General features: G+C 54.3%; 1 protein-coding gene across 2 annotated transcripts in view; it reads right to left on the reverse strand.

Annotated features, from left to right (window-relative positions):
* TMEM171 (transmembrane protein 171) overlaps nucleotides 1–2,202 on the reverse strand; it is a 69,547-nt gene extending 67,345 nt beyond the window's left edge. The window contains exon 1 of one of the 2 annotated variants that reach the window (XM_038403272.2): nucleotides 2,021–2,199. The gene's annotated coding sequence lies outside the window, so the exon portion shown is untranslated. Of the gene's footprint in view, nucleotides 1–2,020 lie in introns of both variants that reach the window. The other variant, XM_038403271.2, reaches the window with a different exon arrangement.
* Between the last annotated feature and the right edge of the window lie 6,704 nt (nucleotides 2,203–8,906).

Raw genomic sequence — 8,906 nt, forward strand, 5'->3', positions numbered from 1 at the left:
TGTGACCCCGAGGGGTCCTGCCCCCCAGTTTGAGAATCCCTGGACTAGATGATCATAATGGTCCCTTCTGGCAGAGCTGTAACTAGGCATTTTACCCCCTGGGGCAAGCAAGCATATTTGCTCTCCCTACCGTTTTTTCATAATTTTTCTGCCCCATTTGGCTTTGCATCCTGAGTGGCTGCCCTGCTTGCCCGGCCCTGGTTATGGCCCTGTTTTCTGGCTTTGGACTCTATGAATTCTCCATCCATTCCCTATGCAGCCTAACAGTTAGATTGCTTTTTTAAAAGTGCAGCTACACATTGAGCCAATGTCTTCACTGAGTGTCCACAGTAACACTCAGGTTCCTTTTTTGAGTTGATACCGTTAATTTAGAATCTTGTCAGGTATATGAGGAGTAATAAGGTGCTTTGCATGTTCTTATCTTTTGTTGTTGTTGTTTCTTTTGCTTTTTTTGGTTGCTTTTTCCTTTTTTCTTTTTAGACTTGCTAGCCAGTAAATCTGTTTCTGTAAAAAATGGTATTTGTATGTTTGTTAATATCACTTTGCACAGCAGCAGACTTGCTAGCTAGCTAGGAGGCTGTGAAAAGTTATATCAACAAACATACATATATAATTTTTCACAACAGACATACACAGCCCTGGCAAGCTGGGGGACAAATTAAGCCCTGGAGGGGGAGGTGGGTAGGGAGGCAGCTGGGGGTCAGGGGTGATGGATGAGGGAAGCAGTAGGTGCCTGGGGAGGTGGATGGGGGACTGGGGGAGACAGCAGGGCCAGGAGTGATGGGGGAGAGACCGGGAACGGAGCCCTATAGCTGCACAGTCAGACATGGGGGCTGGAGCAATGGGAGCATGAGAGGTTAGCCTGGGGCTGGCTCCCGCCATCACTCAACTGGGAGCCAGAGCCTGAAGCCCAATGGCTGGAGCCTGGTGCCCGCCATCACACAGCTGGGGAATGGAACATGCAGCCGAAACCATAGATGCCAACTCCGTGGGTGCTTCGGGACTGGAGCACCCATGGAAAAAAAAATAGCGTGTGCTCAGCACCCACCAGCCACTCGCTGATCAGCTGTTTGGCAGGGCGGAGTGGGGACAGGAAGAAGTGGAGCAAAGGTGGGCCCTTAAGGGAAGGGACAGAGTGGGGGCCAAGCCTCGAGGTGGAGGAGCATCCCCCCTCCCAGAAAAATGAAAGTCGGGGCCTGTGGCTGAAACCTGGGGCCGGAGGGCGATGGGAGGCTGGGGCTGGATCCCATTGCCAGAGCCCAAAGCCACGTGGCTGCAGCCTGCTACCATGCAGTCGAAGCCCAGAGTTGGAGCCCGGAGCCCCACAGACAGAGCCCAGGGACAGAACCAGAAGCCCCATGGTCAGAGCCCTTGGTAGGCGCCTGCTGCACACCCGGGGCCCAGAGGAGGCCGTGGGGGCCATGGGCGGGGATAGTGAGCCTGGGGCCGGAGCCTGCCGCCTGCCACACCTGAGTGCAAGCCCCAGCCCCGCTGCCCTCCAGGGTTTGCGGCTCCTGAGGGGGCGGGGCCCAACCCCTGCTGGCGGGGGCGGGGCCACTGCTTAGCCCCGCCCCAATCCGCCAAGGGGCTCGTTGCCGCCGGAAAAGCCCTGGCTGCGGCACTGGAGAAGCGCCGGGCAGACGCCGGCCGAGGCGAAGGCGCGAAGCTCTGCACGCGGCCCAGGGCAGCCCGTCAGGCCGGCCGCTAACGCGGCGCGAGGTACAGCCCCGACGAAGACAAGCCCAAGCGCAGGGTCCCCGGGGGGCGCAGAACTTGGTCGGAAGAGGGAGGCGTAGAGGGGGGACGCGCAGCCTCTCCCCGCCCTCAGCGCGACGGGGGCGGCTTGCTCAGGCTGAGCCCCTCCCTCAGGGGGCGCGGACCCCGCTCCCCCGCCGTTTCCAACGCGCCCCTCCCCGCCGGCTCCAGCCTAGGCAGCGGCGCCGGATCCCGAGGCTCCCGCCTGCCCGCTTCCCGCCCCCGGCCCCGGCCCCGCGCAGCGCAGGGCGGCCGCGGCCCTTACCTGAGGAGACGGTGGCGGGGCAGGGGCAGCGCGGCGGGCTCACGCTGGCCGGCGCGGCGGCGGGGGCCGCTCTTTAAGCCTCTGAGGCGGCGCCCAGGGAGCGATGGGCGGCGCTGGCTGCGGGCTCGGGGCCGGGCGGCGCTGACGTGCCGGGGCCGGCTCTGGCTGGCGCCTTCCGCGACCTTGAGCCCCGGCAGGCTGAGGGAGGCGGCGAGCCGCCGGGCGCGGGGGAAGCGCGGACGGGCCGGGCCCGGCCCAGCGGCGGCTCCCGGGGCGGGAGGGGCAGCGGCCAGTTCACAGAGGTCGTGGCGCGGTGTCTAGCTCAGCAACAGCCACAGGCCCCCATGCAGGGACCCGAAACTCCCGTGGGGCCCCGGGGGGGCAGATCCCCCCCCCCCCGCAGGTGCAACGAACAGCCGGACCTATCCCCCCCCCCCCCGCAACGGCAGGGCACTGCCATGGGAGTGAGTTAATAATCCACGTCGCCCAGTACAGCGGGAGGGGACCTGGGTAAATCGTCAAGTCCAGCTCCCTGCGCTGCCTTAGGACCAACCAGTAAACCCAGACCAGCCCCACCAGTTTGCCTAACGAGCCCAGAGCCAAGGTGCCCTGGTCTCCCTGATTGGCTGGAGGGGAAAGGGAAGGCCGAGCTGAAGAGCTCTTCCTGGTTGCACTCCCTAAAACTGGTTAGAATACACTTCTAAACAGAGCCGTGCTAGTCGGGGAAGGTGGGAGATTTCCCAGCGGATTAACTGAGGAGCCAACACACAGGGGGGGTATTTTAAAGCCAGCTAGGAGAAAAATACAAAAGTGCCCGGAAACGGCTAGAAAGTCGTTTATTATCAGCCGGAGGAGTCGCATGATTTACTATAGTTCCCCACCCCTCTCATTATAGGGCCCTGGTTTCAGTTGCTTATAATTTTGCCAGACTTTGACTATCTGGGCTGAAGTGTTTCCACGCCAGGTGTGGGCCTCAGATGGAGTTGCGTTTTTTTTTTTTTTTTTTTTTTAAAGCTAAAAGGGGTATTCAGCCATTTCCAAGAGTGAGGCTAGGGAAAAAAATATATGGATGCTTAGCGGACTTCAGTTCTTATTTTTTTTTTTTTTTAATTTTGATGATTAATGTGGGTACTTCAGTTTCACTAGAAACCAACCCAGGGTTACATTTATATTGGTTTTATTAAAGGTTGCTATTGGATGAAATAGAAAAAGGATGGAGCTTATTCATGCACACACACGTTCAGTGCATTCATTCCCTCATGCACCCACACACTCATGCAGGTGGAGAATTACCGGAGACAGCAGAGGAAGGCACGAAGCTGCAGTATAGTAGATGTGGTGTGTCTGCCTGCAGTCACAGATCCAGGCCAGTGAGGAGGTCAAGAAGAAGAGAGCTTGTGAGCATGCTTTCTTCCTTTTATTGGAACTGGGCAGCTCCTGTCACGTACACTGAGTTTTCCTTCTGTGTCCCATCACCGAGAAGCATTCCCAGACCTCATTCTTTTCATGCGTATCAGGTTCTTCTTTTCTTTACAGGACCCCGTGATTGCCTTCTCAGGGCAGATTACATCAGACACACCTGGCTCCGAGCTCTTTTCTCCTTGCAGTTCCTCTCCACCCAGTCCCACATACACACCCATATTCACGTGCCCTTATGGCGTGATGCGATGTTGCAAAGCTCCGGGGTTATACAAGTGGTAACTGAAGTGGTTACAAAGCTTGCAAAAGTTACAAAATTTGAAAGTCTATACTAACAATGACTAAAAGTTACAGTTTGCAAAAGGTTACAGAACTTAATGATCATACTAGCAATGACTGAAAAGTTACAAATCTTACAATCGCATTCTACTGGATAGAGCGGAGGCTTTACACATCAAATATAAATTTTTGTTTTTTCCAATTTTTAATTTTTTATTTTTGTGGGAAACTAAGTGGGATAGGGTTGGGATTAAGGATAGGGCAGTACTGACAAGAGGGCTGCAGGACTCTCTGCACAGCCAAGAGGCCCAAAACACCCAAGTGCATGGTGTGGAGAAGCCTGCAGTCCTGGCCAAGCAGAACAGACACTCTGCTCAGGGCTGCAAGGAGAAAATTGAGCCTGTGTCCATGGGGGAGGCCACTGACTCTGCTGCTGAGCTGTTCTGTCTGGGGTTGGCCCCCTGCTCCTGGCTGATGAGTAAGTGAACAAAGCTGTGACAACAGGGCTGGATTAACTTTTTGTGGGCCCGGCCCCAAACATATTTGCAGGTCCCCCCAGGGAATGATTGTAAAAGGGGCTGGGGGCAAAAGCACGGTGGGGAGGGAGCTAGGGTTGGTCCCTGGAGCAAGGGAGGGGCCACGGGTTAACAGCAAGCGCAGCAGCGCTGGGGAGGGGGTAAACAGGATTCCCCTCCGCCCCTGCCCACATAGAGCAGGTACCTACCTGGTTCTAGCCCGAGGCGGGCAAAGTTTTTGGCCCGAGGGTAACATCGGGTTTCCAAAATTGTATGGAGGGCCAGTTGGGGGAGGCTGTGTCTCCCCAAACAGGTGTGGCCTAGCCCCCACCTCTTATCCGACCTCCCCCAGCTTTTTGCCCCGACAGCCCCCCCAGAATTCCTACCCCATCCAACCACCCCTTCTCCCTGTCCCCTGACCACCCTCAGACCCGCCACCCCTGGCTGCCCCCTGCCACCCCATCCAACCCCCCCTCATTCCTGACTGCCCCCCTCGGACCCTGCCCCATCCAACCCCTCTGTTCCCCTCCCTCTGACTGCCCCGACCCCTATCCACACCCCTACCCCCTGACCATCCCAACTCCCCTGCCCTCTATCCAACTCCCCCTGCCCCCTTACCATGCTGCTTGGAGCACCAGTGGCTGACGGTGCTACAGCTGCGCCACTCAGAGCACCGGGTCAGGCCATGGCTCTACAACTGAGTTGCCCAGACGCCTAGAGCGTTGTGCCAGCGGTGCGGTTCACTGAGACTGTGGGGGAGCAGCAGGGTTGGGGCCGGGGGCTAGCCTCCCAGGCCAGGCGCTCAGGGGCTGGGCAGGAGGGTCCCGCTGGCCAGATGTGGCCCACAGGCCGTAGTTTGCCCACCTCTGTTCTAGCCCATTCTCTTTGTCTCTCTCTGCACTGAGCTGCCCCTCCTCCTGCAGCAGCAGGACGGGTTCTCTTCCAGCCCCTTGGGGTGGGTGTTGGGAGTGGGAGGAGCGGAGGCTAAAGTGGTTACTCCTATAACTGGACTTTTAGTTTCCAGTCAGCACTGCTAACCGGATACTTAGCCCTGGTCTACACTGGGGTGGGGGTCAACCTAAATTCCGGAGTCGACAGGGCGCATGTTCAGGGATCAATTTATTGCGTCTAGATGAGACGTGATAAATCGATCCCTGATAGATCGATCACTACCCTCCAGGTAGTGAAGACCTGCCCTTAGGTCCCGTTTTCTACTGGAGTTTCCAGTCTAAAACTGAATACCTGACAACAGGGCTGCCAGAAAAGCCGGGGGGAGCAAGTGGTGGGTGGACTAGGGAGTGGAGAGGAGTTAGTGGGCAGGGCCATGTCTGCTGTACTGTCCAGGTAGGTTGGAGACTGTGGGGATCAGCTGACACAGTATCCACAGCCCAGGTGATGTGACAGCCAGTGGTGGATTTAGAGTATGTGGGGCTCTCCAGCCTTGTGTTCAGCTTCATTTTTGGGGCCCCTCCTTGGGACCCAGCCAAGAAAAAGAACATTCTCTCATCTCCCCCCACCCCCATTTTTCATTCTTTTTTTCTTCATCCTCCTCCTATAGGTAATAGCAAATAAATGAAAATAAAGTGAGGTACCTTGATTGTTCTTGTAGTCTAATTTATTTTTCCACAGATGACTTGAAAATCATGGAGAGTCTCGACGGACCACTTAATGATCTTTCCAAATATTGTTTGTTTCGTTAGCTAAAATATTGTAAAGTGCTTTGGATAAGAGCGATTTATAAAAAAAATCTTAAAAAATGTTGGGGTGGTGGGTCTGGCCAGGAGCTAGGGTGAAGGAGGGGGCTCAGGGTTGGGGCAGGAGCTTGGGGTGTGGAGCGCTTACCTGGGGCAGCTCCTGTTTGTTGCAAGGGGTGCAAGTGGGAATGGGAATGTGGGCGGGTGCAGGAGTCAGGACATGGGGTGTTAGGGGGGCTGGGTATGTGTGCAGGATGCAGGAATCAGAGCAGGGGCTAGGGGTGTGGGCTGGGGTCATGGGGATGCTTCGCCAAGGTCCCATCCCCGCCTCTTCTCCTCCTCCTCCCTGGAGCAGCGACTGCTGAGGCTCCGCTCATCCTCCTGCCAGCAAACAGCTGATCAGCAGGAGGGGGAGGGGAGGGAAGGGAATGTACCACCCACAGGGGAAAAGGCAGGGGAGGAGCTTGGCTGCTGGCAGAGCCTGTCCTGCTACAGCAGGAGCCGGCAGCATGAAGCTTCTGCCCCCACAGGAGGGAGCGGGGGGGTGGAGAAAAGCGGTCCAGGCTGGGGCCCCTTTGGACTGCGGGCCTGGCCCCATGGCGCAAAATCCAGTACTGGGCTGCAGAGAACTCTCTGTTCTGCCAAAGGGCTGGTGGCACCTGATCCCTGCTAGCACAAGGTGTAGGAAAGACATCCTGGCAAAACAGAACAGAAACTTCTACCTAGGACTGCAAGGAGCAGGGTGAGCCTGTCCCCAATCAGGAGCCACTCAGCAGCAGGGTGGCCTACCCTACAGCCAAGAACTAGTTCCACTCCTTGCAGTCCTAGCCCAGGGACCTTCTGTCTACCTGGCCAGGACCATAGCCTTCCTTGCACCTGCAGGGATCCAGGTTCATTGGCCCCACAGCTGTGCAGGAAGCCCTCTGTAGCTCTGCTGTCATGGCCCTGTTCCCTCTCCCCCTTGCCAGAAGGGTTGCAGAGGGCTCTTTCTGCTGCTGCGGGGCAGTGACACCCAAACCCTGTAGGTGAAATGTATAGGGGGAGGTTGCACTGGAGCTGTTACTGATGGAGATTTTTTTTTTGTTGATTTTGGAATGTTGGCTGAAATTGATGTTTACAGTCTGGTAATTTAAATCAAATCCTACCAAGCCTAAATATGTTTTGTTCATGTTAAAAAATGCTGGTGACCTTTTGTCTGGAAAAGCTTTAGAGCCACCATGCTTTGGAGCAGAGACTTGGAGTTTGGCGGGGGGTTGGCCTTTGTGTCAATGATGATCTTCCAAATTTGGCCAGTTTATAAGCCTTTGAGAAATTGCAGTTTGTACTTGCTCGCACACTTGCTAGAACTTAACACCTAAAATCTTTGAAGATTCTGTCCTTGCTAAGCATACTTCAGCCAAGGTGAAACAGAACTCTCCCTGCAATTGCATCTCTGGGATGTGTTGGGTTTGGGTCCAGGCACTGGAAATGAGAACAGGGAGAGACTTTCTGCTGTGCTCTTGCTGACCATTCCTCTGGGCCTTGGCAATGTAGAAGAGGAAGCTTCTTGATTCCAATACAGTGGGGACAAGAACTGGACCCAGGGTGAGGAAGTGAGAAACTGAGAGCTTGGGAGGAGATTGGGACTGAAAACCAAGTGAAGGGATGCTGGGAGTGACTGGGTAAGAGGACTGGTAACCAAGAAAGGAAGTGGGGAAGGGGACTGGGAAAGAAGACTAGCTGACGGGAAGGGTTATGGGGGGGAGTGGGAGCCTGTGGGTGAAGGAGAGACTGAGATTGGATGAAGAGTTTGGTGTGGAGACTGGGCTGACTCATCAAGGAGATTAGAACTGGGAATCAGTGGGGTTAGGGGAAAGAGAGGAACAAGGATATGGGATGAGAACTGGCACTGGCTGGGCGAAGAGACTATGACAAGGAGCCAGGAAAGGTGTGCGGGGGTGGGGGGAACTGAGATTAGATTGGGAGTCTGCCAGGAGAGAGAGAGACTGGTATTAGGAGTCACTTAGGACAAAGAATGTAGGTGAGGGCAACTGAAGGCCAGTTGAGGGGAGATATCGGATGAAGAACTGGAAGTGGGGGATGGGACTGTCTGGGCAAGGAGACTGGGGACACCGGGTAGGTGGAGGGAACTAGGAATGGTTGGGCAAGAAGAATGGGACAGAGAACCCCAAGGAGAGATTCAAACTGGGATGAGAAGCCCAAGGAGTGGAGACTGGAGTGGCTAGATGAGGAGAATGGGACTGGGACAAGGAGCTGGGGTGGGGAAGAGATAGGACTGGGACAAGTTGTCTGTGCAACCATAATTCAGTCATCTTGTGCATAGACATCGTTCTATAGAGTATTTAATTACATGATCACATACTATTTTTCTATAAGAACCCTACCTCATTCACTGAACAGACTGACCAGTGTTTACTTAATGAACGTCAATTCAATATTTGCAGAAACCACTGTGCAAAGCAATTCTTAGACTTAAAATAAAATTATGAAACTCCAAAGATACTCATTAAATGTGAGCTACAGGCTTGGAAAGGAGCTTCTTTGATCTCACTATTTATAGGCACTCTTGTAAGTATTTCCAAGTCCTGTTGAAAGAAGTTTGAAATTATTTGTATTGTGATAGTACCTAGAGGCCAGGGTGCCACTGTGCTAGGCATTGTAAAAACATAAAAAGAGACAGCCCCAATCCCAGGAGGGTATGCACTACCCATTTCTCAAACAAAATTTCAGAAGTTCAGACAAGAAATGCAGAATGACCCAATCAGCTTGATAGAACAATTCTAAATTGATCGTCAATAGAAAAAGCCCTCGTGTCTCCAACTGTAAGCATGTATTGGGGCTATAATGATACAGTTACTGCATATGGTGAGATTCTGTACAAAGTTTATGATATAATACCACACACCATGAATTTAGAAATGCTAAGCATAATTCATTGTGCCTCTATGGGTGTTAAAAAGTGCAACTGCAAAGCTCAGT

Source organism: Dermochelys coriacea, chromosome 5, assembly GCF_009764565.3.
Source record: "Dermochelys coriacea isolate rDerCor1 chromosome 5, rDerCor1.pri.v4, whole genome shotgun sequence".
NCBI classification, from domain to species: Eukaryota; Metazoa; Chordata; order Testudines; family Dermochelyidae; genus Dermochelys; species Dermochelys coriacea.